The sequence below is a fragment of the Falco rusticolus genome, chromosome 15, assembly GCF_015220075.1.
Source record: "Falco rusticolus isolate bFalRus1 chromosome 15, bFalRus1.pri, whole genome shotgun sequence".
In the NCBI taxonomy this organism is placed as follows: Eukaryota; Metazoa; Chordata; class Aves; order Falconiformes; family Falconidae; genus Falco; species Falco rusticolus.
This window is the reverse complement of record NC_051201.1, coordinates 19,207,323-19,226,367: the sequence shown is the minus strand read 5'-3', so window position 1 is coordinate 19,226,367 and position 19,045 is coordinate 19,207,323. Positions and strand designations below refer to the sequence as shown.

Here is a 19,045-nt window from a genome sequence, read left to right as displayed (position 1 = left end):
GCCTAGATAAAAGAATTGAATTTTTGAAAAAAGGGGGGGGGGGGGGGGGGAAGGAAAAAGAAGAGAAGCTGGTGTTTAAAGTGTCCTGTGAAAGAAAGAAGGCATTTGGCCTTAGGCATGTGCATCCACAAGAGACAGCTTCAACTCTTATAAAGTGGGGAGTTTTGTGTGAGCACAGATGCATTTTGTTTTCCTATGAGAAAAAGATGATTAAATTATCAGAAACAAAGATAAAAAAACCTAGGGCTTCCTGGATATTCTTCTTTTACCTCCCTTGTGTCTCACTTATTCCTACTGCTTAGCAAAGGTGCTGACTCTATCTCTCTAAGCTTTAGTTTAAATGTCCAACACCGCTTATTAATGAAAGTAATAGGCTTTTGTTTATTACATGTAATAATGGTGAATATGACTATTTAATATAAATCTGACATTTAAATTCCACTTAGTTCCGAGATTCGGTTGATATAAACGAATAACTCTTTACCCTAGAGTAAAAACTCCCTCAGTCTGCATTTTAAAGCATTGAAGTTTTCAAAGTAATCAGTTTTTTTCAGAGGAACCAAATTGTGAAGACATCTGTTATGTTATTAATTTCACATAAATCTTAAGCTCCTCAAGGCCTGAAATGAGGCTTCATTCAAGCCGAATTAATGAAACATGATTGTAAGTCCCTTGCATGGAAATGCTGTCATACAGTATTGAGTTGCTTATAATCACTGAGTAATCTTGCAGGCTGCCAAGGGAGAGCTACTTTAAATCCCTCCATAAAACAATATCTGAAAATATCAGAACACTAACTATATCCTGGAAGATTAATAGCAGATGAAAATTTCTATGAAATGAATCATTCTTTCTCAGTAAAGGATACAAACATTTCCAGTAACTGCAGATTGTATAATATAAAGCACAATCTACGATCCAGATGCGAGTTGCATTTAAGCTCTGAGATTCATTCTAAATACAAAATTGCTTAAGTATGCAAGAATTCTATATAATAGAGAAAATGTTTGGAATTATATAGGTTTCTAATTCAATATGGCCCAAATCCTGAAGGACTTAGTCAAAACTCCCACTGACCTTTTTTGCCTAAGGAAGGGACTGAGGGATTTGGCAATAGGTGTAAATATTGCACCGAGCAAATGATAACTAATCATAATGAGTGAGAAGCAGCATACTAATTTTGAATTCTTTCTTTGAATGGTATTTGATTTTTTGTCTTTTAATTGAGCAAATGAAACTTGGTATTCCTTTTTAAAATAATAATTAATAGAACAGTGCCATACAACTAATTTTTCATGTTGAAACAGGAACTTTTGAGAGACTGAACTGCCTTAATCAAACTTCAAAATACTACATTGGTCTCCAGCTGAATTGGGAAATAAAAATCTGTATATGATATTTATTACACGAATCTTCTGTGTCCTGTTAGTTTTAATATTTTTTTTCTTTTCTCCTTAAAAAATAATTTAAAAAATATTTAAAAATCAGATGATTAAATACAAAGGCAATCCTTTTAACGTAGTGGCATATTATGCAAACTTAATTATAAGGACAGTATATACCGGGGGTATGGGATACTTGGTAATTACTCCTCAGGTAGAAACCTTAGTACCAGTGGTTTCTTATATAATGTAACTTTAGGTGCAGCTACTTGAACCTGCATGGTGCAATGCTTCAAAATGCCAGTAATTTCCTCCTGGATTTTCATCTTGAAGATGTTTACACTTTTGCCCCTCAAAACCGCTATTCTGTCAGATTTTTAATATACTATTTTTTTTCTCCCGAATGTTTTTGCTGAACATGATCAGTGCTTAATTAATTATAAATAAATAATTACAACAGTTGTATGTATGCTCCTGGTCAGCAGCTGTTGGTATTGAAAAATACTTTGATGTTTTATACAGGGGAAGTGAGAACAGTTCTAGGAGCTATAGTTGCAGAAGACTTCTATGTATTTTGATGGAATGAATAAGATTTGTATCGCAGTTCTGGTCATATCCCAGCATTTAGAGTTTTCTTTAGGTCTGTAACGTGATAGACATTGCACACATATACAACATGAATTTTTAAGTGTCGTTATATAGTCATTAGGGCAAAAGCTTTTATATCATTATACTGTAGAATCCTGGCATTGCTAGGTTGGCAAAAAGTGGACCATCAGAATTCATCTTGGTGGTAATTTTTAGATAAAATTCTGTGTCATTCACAGAATAAAGATGCACTAATGTCTAGCTGCCGTACTTGAAATTTTGACAACCTCAGTATGAAAGAAAAAAAAAAAACAAAAGACCACAACAAAAAAAAAAAAGGCAGCTAGGTCTACATTTTACCCATTAGTCAGATTCAATATTACTTCAAAGATGTTCTAAATCTGCATTTGAGTACCATATGTTGACACTGTGTTTTGGACACTTGAGATTACTTGATGTACCGCAACCATGACTTGTACTCTTCTTCTGTAATCCTTGTTCTCCAGGGCATTACTGAATTCAGAGAGAAGCAAACAGAGCAGGTTTTCAGGGGGGGGGGGGGGGGGTGTGTTTCTGATTTTAGGGGGGGGTTGCTGTCTGGTTTGGGTGCTGCTTCCTTGTTCACCTCTGCGAATCCATGTCAAAATAAACAGAGACCTTATCTAAAGAGTGGCACACTTTGAAGTGCAGAGATGCAAATCCAAACATTGCATCACACTGTCAGATACAGAAATTAGCAGCATCCTGCATGTCCTTTGAAGTTTAAGGCTGTGCTTCCATGGAGTGTATTTTCATAGAGAAATCAGATGGAAGCTATTCAGACTCAGATAGCAATAATGATTTACTTGCAGTAAATCTTACAGGTTTTGGCCACACTTAGGGTATGATTTACTAAATACTTTTTGGTCAGATGTTACTTATTAAGATATTACTCCCTCCCCCCAACTATTTTTTAATTAAAGGCTAGAGATCTAATGTGCTTATTTTCTCTACACATATGTAAAAAATCAAATTATTATATACCAGATTATTTGCTTCTTGCATCTTTTTAAAATACTGTGATTTACAAACTTTGATAGAACTACTTGACTGTAGCAGCTGTTTAATCACAGTGGAAAATATTTTAAAATGACAACCTCAGTGGTGGTCTGTTCTGAACAATGAACAGAATAAAGTAGACTGGAGGTAGAAGCAGCACATTGGTAACAGCAAAATGATCAGAGGCACTAAATTCTAATGTTTAACTGCTTTTTAAATAAATACTGTCCCCTGTCCATGGCCCTGCAACCAATATGCCATGACTGCAATTCCCTCTCCCCTCTCCATCCTTCCTCACCCTGCTGGCTTCTTGCAGTGCTGGCTGTCTCTCAGGGTACGTTTGCGCGGTGCATAGCACAAGGGGAAGGTCCAATTTCTTACGTCTTATAGCAAAAAATCTTAAAGCCGGGTCCAAAACTTTATTCAATTGGCTTTGGGTCAGATCCAGCAGACCAGATTTTATTTGGCTACATTTGTAGGTCTTCAACACCCACAGCTGAGGCCAGATTTTTATAGGTGCTTAGCGCTTAACAGTCCACAGTGATGGTTGGAAGGTGTTTGCAAAGTCCAGTCTCCTTAATCAGCAAAGAGAGAAGGTCTTCCAGAGACCACTCAGAGCACCTGAGCTTAAGCTCTAATATTTGTTCTGCTTCTTGAGCACTTTCCTCTCTTCACTGTCAATACGGCTGGGAAAATAGCACCCCTTGGGTGAAACTCTTCTCTGTGGAGATTCCCGTTGTTCCCAGTTTGGGATCTTTGAGTGTAGGAAGCTGGTGAACCACATTCATTATATAATGGGAGAAAATACCAGTTTTTAAGAGGAATGTGTGGTCTAGGTTAAGATAGTATTCGTATCTGTATATCCAAAAATCCTGACAGAGAGCCTTATCTCTGTATTCAGGGTCTCTTATGGGCTTCTACCACCATAGATCAAAAGAGAATTATTTTTTTTTTTTTGCAGTTAAAAGACCCATAATTCTTTTATTATTATTATTATTATTCCTTCTTTTATGATTCTGTCCTCAAAACTTCTAGAAGTGAATTGCTGCTGCTACTGAGTTCTTTGGGCTTACACTGGCCTCACAGGGGGGACTAATGGGACTCTATTTATGTAGTATAATTACAATTTGCACAACAGGTTATTTGGTTGACCATGGTGGACACTCATCTTTCACTTCTGATGGTATCATTTGGAGAGAAAGGAACTTTGCAATATAGCTGCAAAACACTAATGCATACATGTAGGTGGATGGGAAGCATTTATATAGCCATATATTATATCCAAACCCTGAAAGGTGGAGGAAGGAATTCAAGAAAATGAAACTGCTTTGAAAAGAACAAACCATGAACTAGATCTATATTTTCTTTTTTTTCCACTGGAAAAAAATAGAAGCAAGATGGGAAAAATGAGATTATTTCACATGGTTCTTGTTGTTATGCAGATTGCCTCTTTATATCCATACGTTCAGCACATCTGGCTCCCTTGTGGGTTTGCTCTTTGAGCTGGGAGGAAGAATGCACAGTGAGATTAAGGGCAAAATAAGGTGGAAGGACAGAAATGGAGAAATAGTTGTGGAGTGAAGACTAGCTGGACTAAGGAGGATTTCCATCAAAAGCCTACAAATCTGCCTTCCCTTCTCTTAAACCTTCCCATCTTACTCCATTGAAAACTGCTTGCTCTCTCCAGCCACCGTGTGAGCGGTCAGGCTGCGGGTGCTCTGTGAGCAGTGCCTGGCAGGCTGGCCAGCTTCACCTGCACTTGCTTCTGTGCCCTGGTTTTCCTGGGCCATGCTGCTGTCCCTTGGTGTTTTCCCTTGGACTGTAAACTCCCATTGGCAAGGGCTGTGCTCTGCGCGCTGGTACTGCTGCTTGCACTGCAGATGACTTGGCTACTGTGGTAAAGTGAGTAACGCCACCACCCTTGTGTTTTTGTTACAAAATAAGGGCAGAAGCGGAGACCTCCCCTCATGGTTTCCCAGGTGAGAACTTATTTGTAGGTGCTTTGCTGTGGTCTGAGCGGATGGCTCTGGAAAAGCTCCCTGGGGAGTACAGGGCTATCGCTGCAGGGCAGCCTGGTACCTGCTGCAGGGAGGTGCTACAGCGTTGTCTCGACTGATCCGAGACCATGGGATGTGCAGCGCTGGAGCACATGGGAAGATGACATTAGAAGCAGACTCTTTTGATGAAAATTTTACTGCACCACTCATTCTTTTAATCATGGACCATGACAAGACTTTCAAAGTCTCTGTGAGAGACTTATTGTCAACGCGATGAACCTTGGGGAAGGAAGATGCTCATTAAAGCGCCGATGTGTTTTACACAAGCACACACACAGAGGAAGCCGAGAAGTACCCATCCGGCATATTTGTTTGCATCACAGAGTAGATGGCCAGGCTCCCTTTGAGTCAGGCTGCTTCCATACTGAAATGCTGCTTCTAATTTATTCTTTATTCTAAAATACAGAAAATGCTCAGAAATCTTGGGTGTTCCCTGCTGTGAGGTGTGAAGCTGCAGAGGGCCTGCCTGGCTTCAGTCTCAGAAATCAGTGCTGAGGCTCGCTAGATTAATCTCAGTCCCTAGAAAAGAGCTGAATGTTTTGGTCTGCAAAATGTTTATTGAGGAGCGATTTTCATAAGTGATACTCTGCATTATAATTTGGAAAAAATTCCTCCTTGGAGGAACTTTCTGGATCAGATTCCTTCTGCTGGAAAAATCTTCCCTCTGCAATTCAAATGAGCTATTCATAGCTATACAAGAGAGGCTGAGAGGGCTAACGTATTTTAGCAGGGTAAGCCGTATCTTTTATCTGTTGTTATGCTTCCAGCTCCCCGTGCACTACATGACCAAGACAATGCACCAAATAGGTCACATGTGTAAACTAAATCCTTCTGAGATGTTAGCACCACTGTCACCCTCTCCACAAACTGTTCTCGACTCTTCTGAAAAAAAAAACCCCTATTTTATGCTATTTTCAAGTCAGGTTTTTGAGTTTGTTTCCCACTCCTTCCCCCTTAGAAGGTGAATATATGAGCTTTACCGAATACTTTTAGACACGGGAACACAGGGCTGTCCTTTAAATGCTTACAGTGGATAAAGACAAAGAAATCCTATGAGCTGTGACAGCCATATAACTAGTCTCTGATAGCTGATCCTTGCAGCATGTCTGTGGTTAGATATACAGCTCCCCCAGTGCTTCCCTGCGGGCTCTCCTGCCTGGTGCTCATAATGCAGGCTGCACATTTGGATGCTCTGCTGCAAGCTGAAGGGGACCTGGGAAGAGATCTGTGTTTCGGACCTGAGCATTTAAAGGTTGTCACGACACTTCTTCTTCTTACTGAACAGGGGAGAATTGCAAGCTGGTCCCCTCTGGAGTGCCGTTTGGCACACAGATTTTGTTCCACTGGTGCTTTCAAGGTGAACCCGTTAATTCAATATGACCCTTTTAAGAACTCCAAACATTACATGCTACAAGAGGGAAACAAAGCACTTAGTGGTATGAATCACGTTTTAAGATGGAGCAGAGGTGGTGTTTGTGTTGCCCTGAACAATTCCATTTTCAGTGGAATGACTCTGTCATAGGGAAGGTTTTGAACTCATTATGACTAATTACTTTTTAAATTTCAATGATTTTGGTTTTGGGGTTTGGGGCATTGTTTTGGCTGGCCTAGGAGCCTTGTGACTCAGTTTACATGGCCAGTTTGTTTGAATTATCTTGTCAGTTTAGAATAATCTTAAAACAGTACTCTTGAACAGTTTTCCTTTCTATCAAGTCTCTGCTCCTGAAGATTTGCCATCAGAGCTCCTGCTCATCTGCTCCCTTGGTCTAAAGCATCTGCTGATAGAGTCCTGAAGAGGACATGAGAACGTGCTGTCCTGTGCTGTAGTGTCTGTCTCCGAAGGACTGTTTTATTTAATCTCTACAGACTGAAATTGTACTCCTGTGACTTACAGCAGGAGACTGGTGCCAGGTAGCTTGAGTTTGGAATCTGATTTTGGCCTGGGATTATAGTAGTTGCACAGAGAGGTGTTTTATTTCCCCTGGCTGATGAAGGAAAAAATCTACCATTTTCTTTTTCATTAGCCTAGCACCCAATGGACAGTCTTGCTTTCCTTAAAGCTTTGTTCATATAGGCTGGGTGTAACCAGTGTGAAGCGTATCTTGTTGCAATGAGTTTTCTGCTGGGTAAATAGATGCTTCTGCATCCAGCCCAAAGCAGCCAAATGTGTGATGAGGGGCAGTGATCATGGATGTGCTCTGCTTATGAATTTCAGCTGAGTCCTGTATAATACTATCATATATTTCATTGATATCTGTATTAGACACAGATCTCGGCAAATGGTTAAAAATCTTGGAGGATGGAAATATGACAGGGAACTGTTAGTTTTTTAAATGTGCGATGTTTAAGCACTGCACATTTCAACACCTTTTCTGCAGTTGTTATCCTACCTTGAATTCTTGCTAGGGGAAATTAGTAGGAAACTTCTGAAATGTTGTTACTAGGAAACTACTGAAACATTATTTCAGTAGCATTTAGCATCCTGAACATTTTAATACGATTTATGCTTAGGAATATTTTTTGGAGAGTCTGGTTGATATTGTGACAGTCATTGAATGCCTTCCATTCACTGCTGGCTCTTATGCATGAAGAGTCATTTAACAGCGGTGCTGGTGGTAAGGGGGGAACCGTAGGATGGGGAAAGGGGACAGAGTAGCTAGAGGTGACAAGAAGGAAAAAAATTGCTGGATTTATTTGTGGAGGGCTGGAGCACACGTGAGAGAAGTAATTTCAGAAAAGCAAAGGTAGATCTGAGAATGCCATCCCCTGTTATGCAGAGCTGGCTGGTTTGTGTGCATTGGTGACGCACTTTGAAGGGATATATAAGTGCTGTTCAGGTGAAGCTGGTCACGCTGCTGTTGGTTGTGGGCTTTTTTTCTGCACTGTCTGCAATGCTCAAACCTACATATTGACTGGTAGTCATAGCATGGCTTAGGCCGCTGGAATATCTTTGTGCTTTTTATAAAACAATTTGGTATTGAGTTTTCTGCTCACACTTGCCTTCTCTCCTCACAACTGTGGCTGCTATAAAAAACATTTTAGTACTTACAAATAAGGAAAACTGTAGACAATCTATGAAGAGTCTTGCAAAGGGTCCATGCATTGTTGCAGTGAGGCAGGAAGAGAAACTTTTATAATTCATGAGTAGTGAAAGCTTTCTTTACTTCTGGGATAAATATTCCAACCCGTTAGGTATACTTTATATGTAACATTTACATCTTGCTGAGTGATTAGTTTAAACAGCTATTTTTATCCTGCATTTCAGCCCACAACTCTCTAATGTTAATTAGTATTAGGAAGGAAGTATGTTTTCTTCACATGCCATAGCAAATGTGCTTTATATAATGATTACAGAACTTGTTTGATCTTTTGTTTTTACTGAACACAGTCTACAGCACTGACGGCAAACTGTTTGGTTTTAGTTTTCTTGTGCCCTGGGCTGTTTTCCACTGTGTGAAATTGCTGAACTTTTTTTTTTTAGGTGTTTTTTCACAATCACTGAAACTGTTGGAGTAAGATAGAATTTCACCATGAAGTTTCTTTGAATTGCTGTCTTTCAGTGAACAGTTCAAATAACCCCCTGCCTCTCCCAATACCAGTTTGAGGACACAGTTAAAACTGATAATGTAAGAAGTTTGGACAGAGGGGTTCAAAGGTTGGTCACAAGCTGTTCAGGTGTTGCACAGAGGATGCGAAAAGTGTATTGAGGGTGAGGACACAAAAATAGGCAAGGCTTTAGTGAGTGATCATTGCCAAATATTTAGAAATAAATTTTATAAAACATCCACAAATTGGGCAACAAGGAGAGCTTCTGCTGTTGTTCCCACTCTACATTCATGATTGTAAATAATAGAGAGACAGTTTTAGCTGATATACTCACAGATATAAAGGCATAATTACAGAATTCTTAAAAGTTATTTTCTTGCACTGTTACAAGCAGAGGAGAGCCACTGATTCCAACCCTTTAGCTCTAGGAAGGAAAAAGTATGAACCTGAACACAAATTTTTATCTTCCTTTCTTAGGTGCTTTGAAACTTCAGATTTAACACTTTGTCTGAATACTCCATGTCTACAGTTTTCTAAAAGGTTTTCCTCCCAAAATTTCTTAGGACTTCATTAAAAAAACCCCAAAAAACATAAAAGAAACTGTTCATCGTGCTAGACCTGTATCATAGAAATCAACTTGACGTTTCTCTCAATTAATTTAGGATAGACCAAGATTAGAAAGCAATTAGAGTTGCTTTCTAGTTGTGAACGTGTTCTCCAAAGTTGTTGACATCTATTAGTTTTGTTTTTCTTAGAACCAAGGAGAGTGGCGTACTTCTTTGTAAACAGTTACATCCCTGGACCTAAGCACTGATCCAGCAAGTAGGCACATGCAAGTCGGTCTGGAGAAGTTAGTGGGTCAAGGGCCATCTGTGAAATTTTAGGGAATGGACTTGAACTGCATTGCAACTGAACTCTAAATTGATTGACAGAACTGATTTCTGCAAAAACCGTGCATGTATTTTGCATCATCAGGGGCTACGGATGCAAATTCTAGTTGGTAATTACCAGATCTGTGGTGCTTGTTCATTAATTAAATGTACCTCTGGCATCCAGTGCTCCTACTTGAAACACGCTGGGGCTTAATTATGACTGTACAGCCTCTGTATCTGTAGGTGTGTGTGCATCTACACTTGTTCAGCGCCAAGATTTACAAAAGAAAATGAAGTAATTTTTTAGGGTGGAGAAGAGAGTAAGAAGGAAAGAAAGAAAGAAGGGGAAAAAAGAGTGAGGCAAAGAAGAGAAAGAGGAAGAGACGAACCTGGCCCTGTGAGGAGCATGTCTCCTCCTGCCCCTACCCTGACAGGTATTCAGTCAGAGTTTGCTGTTCCTGGGATCAAATACATTCTTTTGGAATAATTTAGAAAACTCAGTCTGTCTCAAACTGTTTGTGTCATGATCTGGGGCTCAGTGTTATGTTTAACTTGCCAGCAGGTGGGATCGGTGGAAATACAGATTGGCTGCCCTGTGGTAGCCAAACCCCAGCCTTCCCAAGGCTCCCTCCCTCACAGCCACTCCTGTTCCTCTGCTGCCTTTAGCGCACAAGTTCACATGGCCGATGCCTTAACGGGGGCGAGGTTCATCGTTTTGTAGGTTTTGTTTCAGTTGCTTTCTTCTGATAGTTTGTGAAAGGGAGATGTTTGGGGAGGGAGGAAAGCGAGCCTCCTGCCCCGGCATAATGGGAGCTCCCGGAGCAGGTGAGTGACAGTCAGTGGGAAGCACTGAACCAGAGGCCTCAGAGCGGCTGGGCGCCGAGTCATCAATAATGCAGAATGAATTCTTGCTTCCCTCAGAGCTGAGAAAATAATACCCGGCTGGAATTGAGCGAGCAGTAGGGGACACAGCACCCTTGAGACTGCGGGTCTGGAAATCCTGAAGGGGAGAGCTTTGGAGAATTGAGTTTCTCCCTGCTGTATGCCTGATTTCTTCTCCTGCCCACTAGAAAATTGAGAAGTCAATTGGCCTTTTATTGTTAGGGTTGAAATGACTTTTTTTTTGGTGTTGTGCTTTCCAATTAATTTTTTATTGAATTTTGAGAAAGGTAGATTTACAACTGCTACTGCAAAGGAGGAAAGAAAGAAATAAATATAAAATACCGAGGCAGGGAGCTGGGCTGAGCCTGCGCCGCCTCAGGCCTGAGGGCAGCTCCACTCCCGAGGCAGGTGGTGGGCCTGGTGGAGCCCATGCCCGCTGAGCGGTGTTCCCCTCCTCAGTAGGGCTGAAGTTAATGAGTTCTTAATGATCCTCACAGGGGCTGTGTGAGGAGCTAACTAGTACCTAATGCTCCTCACAAGGGCTGTGTGAGGAGCTAACTAGTACTTCATGCACCTCACGAGGGCTGTGTGAGGAGCTAACTAGTACCTAATGCTCCTCACGAGGGCTGTGTGAGCTAACTAGTACTTAATTCACCCCACAAGGTGAATATTAAGGTGAGTACTCGTTTCAGTGTTTGCAGAGAAAACCACCCAGCACTGTGTGACTGTAGTGTTGTTAAGGCCCTGGCCTCGTGGGCTGTTTGCCACAGCTCGCTGTGCCCTCACTGCTTCCATGCCTTCGCCGCTGGCCTGCTGCACAAGTGCAGCTGTAGCAGGGCATGCCCCAGAAACAACTGCTCTAGTCTGGTTAATTGGTTGTTCTGAAAACTTAGGCATTACACATGTGTGAGATTTTACATTGAGTGTAGGCAGCCAGAGGAATACGTTCCCATACACGTGTATATACACAGTGGCAGGGTGGTAGCGCCTGGGTTCAGACTGGCCATCCAATGCAGTTCTTTTCACCAGATGAGAAGCCAAGGGGGTTGTTTTCATCAATGCCTCTATTTTATGTATAACAATTCAGTTATTGCATAAACTCACTTTGCGTTATGATTTGCTAGTGAAAAATTTAGGGTTTTCCATTTGAGGGTGAAGGTCCAGGCTAAGGGAAGAAGTATTTGTTCCTAGGGTTGGGGTTTTTTTTTTGTTTCCAAGCCTTGTCCAGAACCATTTTAACTGGAGATAGTGTAAAGCCTTGTCCAGAACCATTTTAACTGGAGATAGTGTAAAAGCAAAGGGCACCCCGACACTCATATAACACAGTTCCTACATGAATAATGAATGATTTGTGAAGCTCGCAGCCACTGCGCCAGCCCTCACGTAAACAAAAATGCAATTGCATGAATAATTCTGTTGAAAGTGAATAAAATAGAGACACCAAGAATCCATTTTGTTTGTAAATCCAAATATTTATGCATGTCATTCTAAAGCAGGTATCTGTAATAATTAGTGCACTGTAATTTGTTACCCTCCACCTGTAGCTGTTTTTTACAACAGGAAAATCTTATCACGGTACTGCTCAGGAAAAAGAAGCTCAGGTCACCTTGCATGGAAAAATCATTGAATCTAGTAATAATCGTTTCAGCTGATTTTAATAAATGTAATCCTGACTGTTATGAGTTGTGCCATCTGTAACATTATGCAATGTATCTCTGATGTACAGGAGACGTGACATTCTACGTGGAGTGGTAGTGACGTGACAGCGTCTGATTGCTCTGTTCTGCACTGCGGTGGCAATGTTCTTCTGCAATAGTAAGGCTTTTATTTATTTTTAAGATATAAATTAATTTGCTTTGACCTAAACCCCCTTATGTCATAGGTTCTGATACCATTATTTAATTTTCATTTTATTTTGTTTTTGAAATGGCCACGAGTGAAATGGTAACATTGTCTAGCTGCAGCCCTTAGATTATAAGAAGTTCCAGATATTTCTGAGATGATCTTCTGATACAACAATTTGGCACGGATGAAAGTCTGGCTTCCACTTTAACAAACTGGAATTGGAAAATATTTCTTACTTATCACATATCTCTATATCAAAGCAAAGATGACAGTGATTATTTACCAAAAATTGGAGGCATATGTCAGGGCAGGTTACAGTCTCCTAAAAATCTCTAATATTCAATAAAAAAAAAAGAAATTGGATTCACCTTAGATTAGATGGTGGATTCTGTTTGTTTGAGCTGTCATTCTGCCCTGTTTTGGCAGGCTGTGATTAGAAAATTATTATTCCGTCCTTAATGTTTAACTACAACCCTGAAACCATGTGGGCAGATTAGCAAGAATTGCAAGTTCATGTTGGTGTAGTTGATGTATTTTCACACACCTCCTTTGCACTGAAGGACATTTTGCCAGCTTACATCCCTGCTGTTTCATGCATTACATCTGGCTTGCTGAGAGCTGGGGAGAAAGGGAAGGCTGAAGATTACATGGCCTCCAGCATTTTGTTTATGAGAGCATCCTTCTAGCGATCAATGTCCATGTGGGGTAAAAGCAGATTTCCCCCTTGAGATGAGAATCAAGCAAAGTTGCCAAATGCACAATCTTCCCTTTCAAACATTCTGCCGCTTCTGAAGTGGGAGCAGGCAGGCTTAGCTTGTCCAAGGAGAGAGGAGGCAATGGCAATGATCCCTGAACCTCAGCCTGGGACCAGGCTTGTACCTCCGCTGCAGCACTGGCACAGCACAGCAGTGCTTTCCTCTCCATGGCCACCAGTGTCCGTATGTCTCTCTTCATTGCAGGTGGCCAATGTTCTCATGTGTGAACTGATACAAAATGTAGGTTATGCCACCAAAAACTCAGAACAATCTTGTTTTCACTGTGCTGAACATGAGTTGGAAGAAGTCCAAATGTAGAGTAAAAACCTGAGGTTCCTTTTTAGGCAAACCTTTTCTTCTTTGCTTTCTTTCTGTTTTTAAATAGAACTTGAGTCAGGATTTCATACTCCCTGCTAAAAACTTAGCCGTATAAAACCGTGATCTCCTAATAGTTTTGAATGGCCTTGCTGAAACCCAGAAGGTTGCTAGAAAACACTTCCTACCTGCTTTTTTGCTCTCCTACATGTAAGGGGAGGTCACAGTTCCTGTAGCCTTCAATAGGCAGTGCTGGCTGAGACTTCTATTTAGGAGCTGCTTGCAGATAGTTCAGAAGCAAGGCTTTCACAAACCCTCCTTAGAAATGTCAGGATTTTCTGACAGGGGTTGCTGTTGATCTGTACTCCATCGTAGACACTACCACAGGCGATCTTTCACTTGTTGAAATAACTAATCACTTACCAGTCTTTAGGTGATTTCCCCACAGAAGGCAGGTTTTACTTGCTGTGGTGAATCTGAAGCACCTTAAATATTATGTGATATTCTCCATGAGAAATGACTGCTACATCGGAATAGTTGTGTATGTTTTGATGAAGTGTGGTTGAAGGTTGGGTAAGGAGCCGGGTTGACTGTCAGAGTTTCTTAGGGCACGGTGTTTCTGGGCTACCAGCAAATAGTTGCCTCACTGGGTGTTTGGTAGGCAGATAGTCTTATATTTTCTGGACAACACCTCATAAGGCATTCAAATATTTTTGAAATGTGTTAACTGCGATATTCAGAAAATTGAGTGAAAATAATGTGTCTTCTCAAGAAATATTAAGACTACTTTGGGGGTGGTTTATGAAGCTCCAGTCTTGCTGCTTTTGCTGTTGCTTGGGTCAGAATCACTCAGAAGGTAAATGGCAAGACCTATAAATGATATGAGAGTGGGTCCTGCTGCAAAGGATTTCAAAGAATGGTGCTTGTCTAGTGACGACAATATCAGGGCTCAGCCATGCACCATTGGGGTCAATGGGCTTCTAGAGAAATCACATCACTTCATTGAAAAGCACATTTTTTTCCTTATTTATTTCCAAATGAGTTTTGTCATGCCATACCAGGAGCTGTCTATTCAATGGCTTGGGGAGAGCGTGCTGGCTTTTCTGCACCGATCTGTTTTCTTTCTCTCTATGTGGCATGCCACTGCCTTCTATATTATAACTGGGGGGGGTGGGGGGTGTAGGGGGGCAATAGCAATGGTCTGCCTTCTCTCCTTTTGTTACCCAGTTATGGGTAATAGTTCTTGGGCACTGTCGAGATGGTATGAACATGGATAGCAGAAAGCAGGCTGATAACACCTCCTTTCATTGCACCATGTTCCTGAAGGCATGACAGTACCCTTGCTACCATCCTGTGTTCAGACACAACGGAACATAACAGAGGGTCACTGCACCCCTGTACTCTCCATGGAGAATCTGTACGTTCTTCTTCCATGGCCCCATCCTCTAACCTCAAATACAAAGTTCTTCAGACAGAGAAATGCATGTTTTCATCTTTTGTAATTGGAAAAAGACACATCAAGCTAAACCACTAAATGTCCATGCACTGAAAGAGGTTTCACTATAAAAAGAATGAAGCCCCTGTGGAATTCGTTGCACGATATTGGGTCCTTTTGTTCACTTTGTTTAAAAGGGAGCTTTGCGTTATAGCTCCTTTCCTTCTCAGCAGATTTTAACTGTATGTGAAATACCGTATCTGAGATGTAGAATTTATCTTAGTCTATCAGCTGTACTGCTGTGTACTGGCTGCTGCTTTGTAATCCACTTGTGAAAATTGTATGATGTGTTATCATACGTAAGGAGGATACACATATCTGTGTAGATTTCCCCCATTCAGCCGTGGAAGTCGTACTGTTATAGGTCCTCTGTTTAATCCAAAAAATATAGCTGTAATAAAAGGAAAATAAACTTAATTGAAGTCCTCTGTCTATTTGTGCCTGTTCACCCTTTGACCAGCTCCAAAACAGAGACTACGTATCACTGATATGCTCCATTATTCAAACGTTATTGAGGGGTTATTTATTTTTATTTCAAAAGAAAATATTAAAAGTAAGGAAATAAAAGAAAAATAACCCCTCTTCTGGACTGATGGAGAATTTATGGGTATATAAATGAAAAGATCAGCTAAACTTTACAATGACAGAGATTTTATTTAACAAGCAGAGTGGCTTTTAAATTTTCATACCACTATGCAGTATTTGCAGATATGCATACATGAAAGCAGAGATCAGAGTTATAGTGGCTTGTATAGAAAGGCAGTTGGATATCAGAAGCTAATATTTAAAATTGAGGCCTGAGTTAAGACTGTATTTTTGGTGTTTTACTTTCTGGAATGCTATAGTTGTACGTCGGGGTAAAGCCTGAGAAACGGCATGCAGGAGTAGGCTTCCCAGTAAAACAGTCTCTCTAAAACTCATACATGTGATTTATTTGTGTAATGTGTTTCTCTTGCCAAAGGACCTAGTTTAGGCACCTATGGAATTAATCTCATTATTAAATTACTGAAATGCTCTGTATAATGGCGGAAAGAACTTGTCTTCAGGTTGAAATGACCAGTACTTGGGTCTGGAGCATATGTGCAAATCTGCTTTGGGAGTAACTCCTGGTTGTTAGTGTGCTGGTGTGCAGGGTCTGTGTGAGTCACGGCAAGCTAAGGGACAATTTTTCCAGTGAAAATCCTTTAAACTGGGACAAAGTGTAGAGAGAAGATGCTGCCTTGCCAGAAGAGGCAGTGTTGTAGTGACAGGAATTATTGACAGTGCTAGGAGGGATCCAGGTTGCAATCCTTGCTTGGGGTAAGTCAGAGCAAGGGCTGGACTACGGTTTCCCAAATCAAGATAAGTGATGTAACCAGCAGTAATGGAGCTTCTGTGTCTCTGCAGAAAATTTGCTCTGAACCTAACTGATCTTTGCCAAAGATTAATCAAAACCAATAATTACTCTGAGCAGAACCCATTAGTAAGATATTTTTGAATAATGTTGGTCTAGTATTTTACAAGCAACAGTAATTGACCTATAAAGAGCACTTTGGGATGATCTTCTAGATAATCTAAACAAAACTACCATCTGAGGACTGCAGGTGAAGACAACCTGACCTCTGCCTCAGCCTCAATGCTCTCCTGTGTGTTTGGGCCAGCATAGTGGGTTCAAGGAGTTGTTGTGAGGAATGGATGGCGTGAAAAGCAAGGAATGAGGTCAGGACATGGCTTGTTATCACCTGCACAATATATAATGAGAAGTCAGGCCAAAGCCTGTTGTCCTCACACAGCAGGAACCAGGGCAGGGGTTCTTGCTGTGGTGTCGCTTTTGTCCACCTGTGTAACAGGGCTCACAGCCCTGTCATAGTACAAATTATGCATTTCCCACTAAAGCAAAGAGGACATTTACCTTTGGAAACATTGTGTTTTTAGTGACCGATGGAGCTGCGGCCTCTCTGCTGGTGAGCAGTTTGTGTCACATCCCTGACATGGTTTCAGCATCCCTTTCTGTGGGTGACTGTGGTGCATGCTAAGTTCACATCTCCTTGTAGTGTATGCTTCAAATGTACAGTTAATATCCAGCAGATACGTGGGAAGGCAAGCAAGCTACCTTTCATCTAATGTTTGTAACACAGAAAACCTTCAATATTGAGAACAGATAGACTGGAAGGTAGGTTCACATCTCTCAGCAAGAGAGCTGTAACTTAAATCTAATACACCTGATCAAGGCTTTCTCTCTGCCTTGTAGGTATTTTAATACAAATGTGTCTTTCATTTGACTGATTGAAGGTCTCCAACCTGCAATAAATGAAACATCTGATCCCCTTGAATCCAAATCACTTTTTCTTTGATTTTCTTTTACTTCTATTTCTTCTTTCTTTGTTCTACGGCTAGAGTCGAATTTCCCTTTAGAAATTGAAAGAATGTGTGTGGGTTTTTCTGCTCCTCTTACAGTGAGCCTGTGCAAAGGTCGAGTGGCTAGTTGACTAGCATATTAAGACAGAATTCATTTCACAGACAGTCTGTAGTGATGTGCTTTACATATCATTATCACGCTGAATTGAGGGAAACTGATTATACAAATTAGTTACTGTACATTATTCTCCAAAGCCTTTTATTTGCATAACCAATAGATTTTATGCAAAGAATATCCTGAAAAATGATACATGATCATGTATAGTTGAAAGAAAGTTGTTATTATCTAGGTAGGAAAATAAGTAGGCATTATTCACAATTTAAGTTTAAATTATTTTGTATTATAATACTGAGTGTATCAATTAGCTTATGCCAGACGTAGCCTTTAAAACACATTTCCTGTAAACACGATTGTGCCTGCAATCCTGAGTGCTGGGAGCTGCTGATTCCAATGTTCTCTATAATTATGTCTTTGTATGAATCAATCAGTTTAAATATAGAGCGACAGTCTGTTAAAGCCATGACCTCCGTTGGGTTTATTTTTTACTTGGGTAGTCATGTCTCTTTCCAGATGTCAGTGACATAATTTGTATGCTCAGCATTTCTTGCGCGGAGATTTTTGGGGGGGGGGGGAGAGGAGGGGAGGAGGACCTTCAGAAGGAGATGGGAGTTGGAAATATTAAGCTGTAGAATCATTGAAAGTGTTGCTTTTAATCTATAACTATAACCATGTTTGTAGTGAAGTGTTAACTCTCCTACACATGAACACACTTAGTCTTTGCATAGATATTGCGCTGGGTATTAAAATGTATGTCAGGCTGGAGAACAAAGAACACGTGACATTATGGACTGAATTCATAGTTACAATAAAAGGAGCAATGAAAATTCAATAAGGGGACTGGAACCAACAGTGTCTTTGTACTTTTTATCTCTGCTAGAGTTTCCAGAGGAACTGTTAGTGATTAAGGGCCTCATCCTGTGCATGTTAGTGAGCTGTGCTTACTGCCCTGCGAGCGGTGCCAGGCACTGAACGCCAGCGCGATGCTGGGGCAGGAGCATGCAGCACCCGCTTTCCCCCACAGCTGGTGGCTGCTGATGGACTCAGGGGATTTGGCAGGATGGGACCCGACAAGGAAAGGAAAGCAGAGGAGACCAGTCATGTAAAGTTCATTTTACCTTTATAAAACTTTCTAGGGATTAGAAACATGCAGCAACATCCAGTTGGCAGAGGAGATGAAACACTGCTGTGTGCTCTGTATGAAAACTAGACTTTATGGTTAGTAGGTCTAGGTCTCCAATGTAAAAGTTCTAAAAATAAATCCTTAAAACTGTTGCAACCCTTTTCACCATTTCATTTCCCTTACATTTCTGTGTTTTCAGTAAACACATCTTTGATGCTAAAACTGAAAGCGGTTTATGTGCTATGATTTTATTTTAACAGAGACACTCACTTTAACTTCAGTGGAATGGGACTGTGTTAAAAACACCGATACTTTGCTCTGGCAGCATGTTTGGATGCAAGTCTGATGCGTTTCAGAAATGTTTATTTTTCAGTGAAAGTTTACATCTATTTTATTAATCACAAAATTGTAGTTTTGAAGAATAATTATATGGAACATTCCATGTGGTATAAGGTATTTGTCTACATTTTAATTAGAAGGAATTATTTGATTTCAGTATAACCTGTTTTAATTGCATTCTTTGTGCACCTATAAACTTTAATAGCTGTAGACACTGATGTTATTTGGGGAGTTTGTGTGATTATTCATCTAACATAGTTTCAAGGGAGCTACATTTTTATGTCTTTTAAACTTTCTAAATAACGATCGAACTTTCAGCCTTTCCTTTGTATTTTTTCCTTGGATTAGTTTCA

The 19,045-nt window shown here is 40.5% G+C and overlaps 1 long non-coding RNA gene across 7 annotated transcripts in view; it reads left to right on the top strand.

Moving 5' to 3' along the window:
- LOC119157794 overlaps positions 1-19,045 on the top strand; it is a 786,943-nt gene that overhangs the window by 335,777 nt on the left and 432,121 nt on the right. For all 7 annotated transcript variants that reach the window (XR_005107674.1, XR_005107672.1, XR_005107670.1 and 4 more), the window contains exon 5: positions 12,092-12,180. This is a non-coding gene — a long non-coding RNA (uncharacterized LOC119157794). The remainder of the gene's footprint in view (positions 1-12,091; positions 12,181-19,045) is intronic.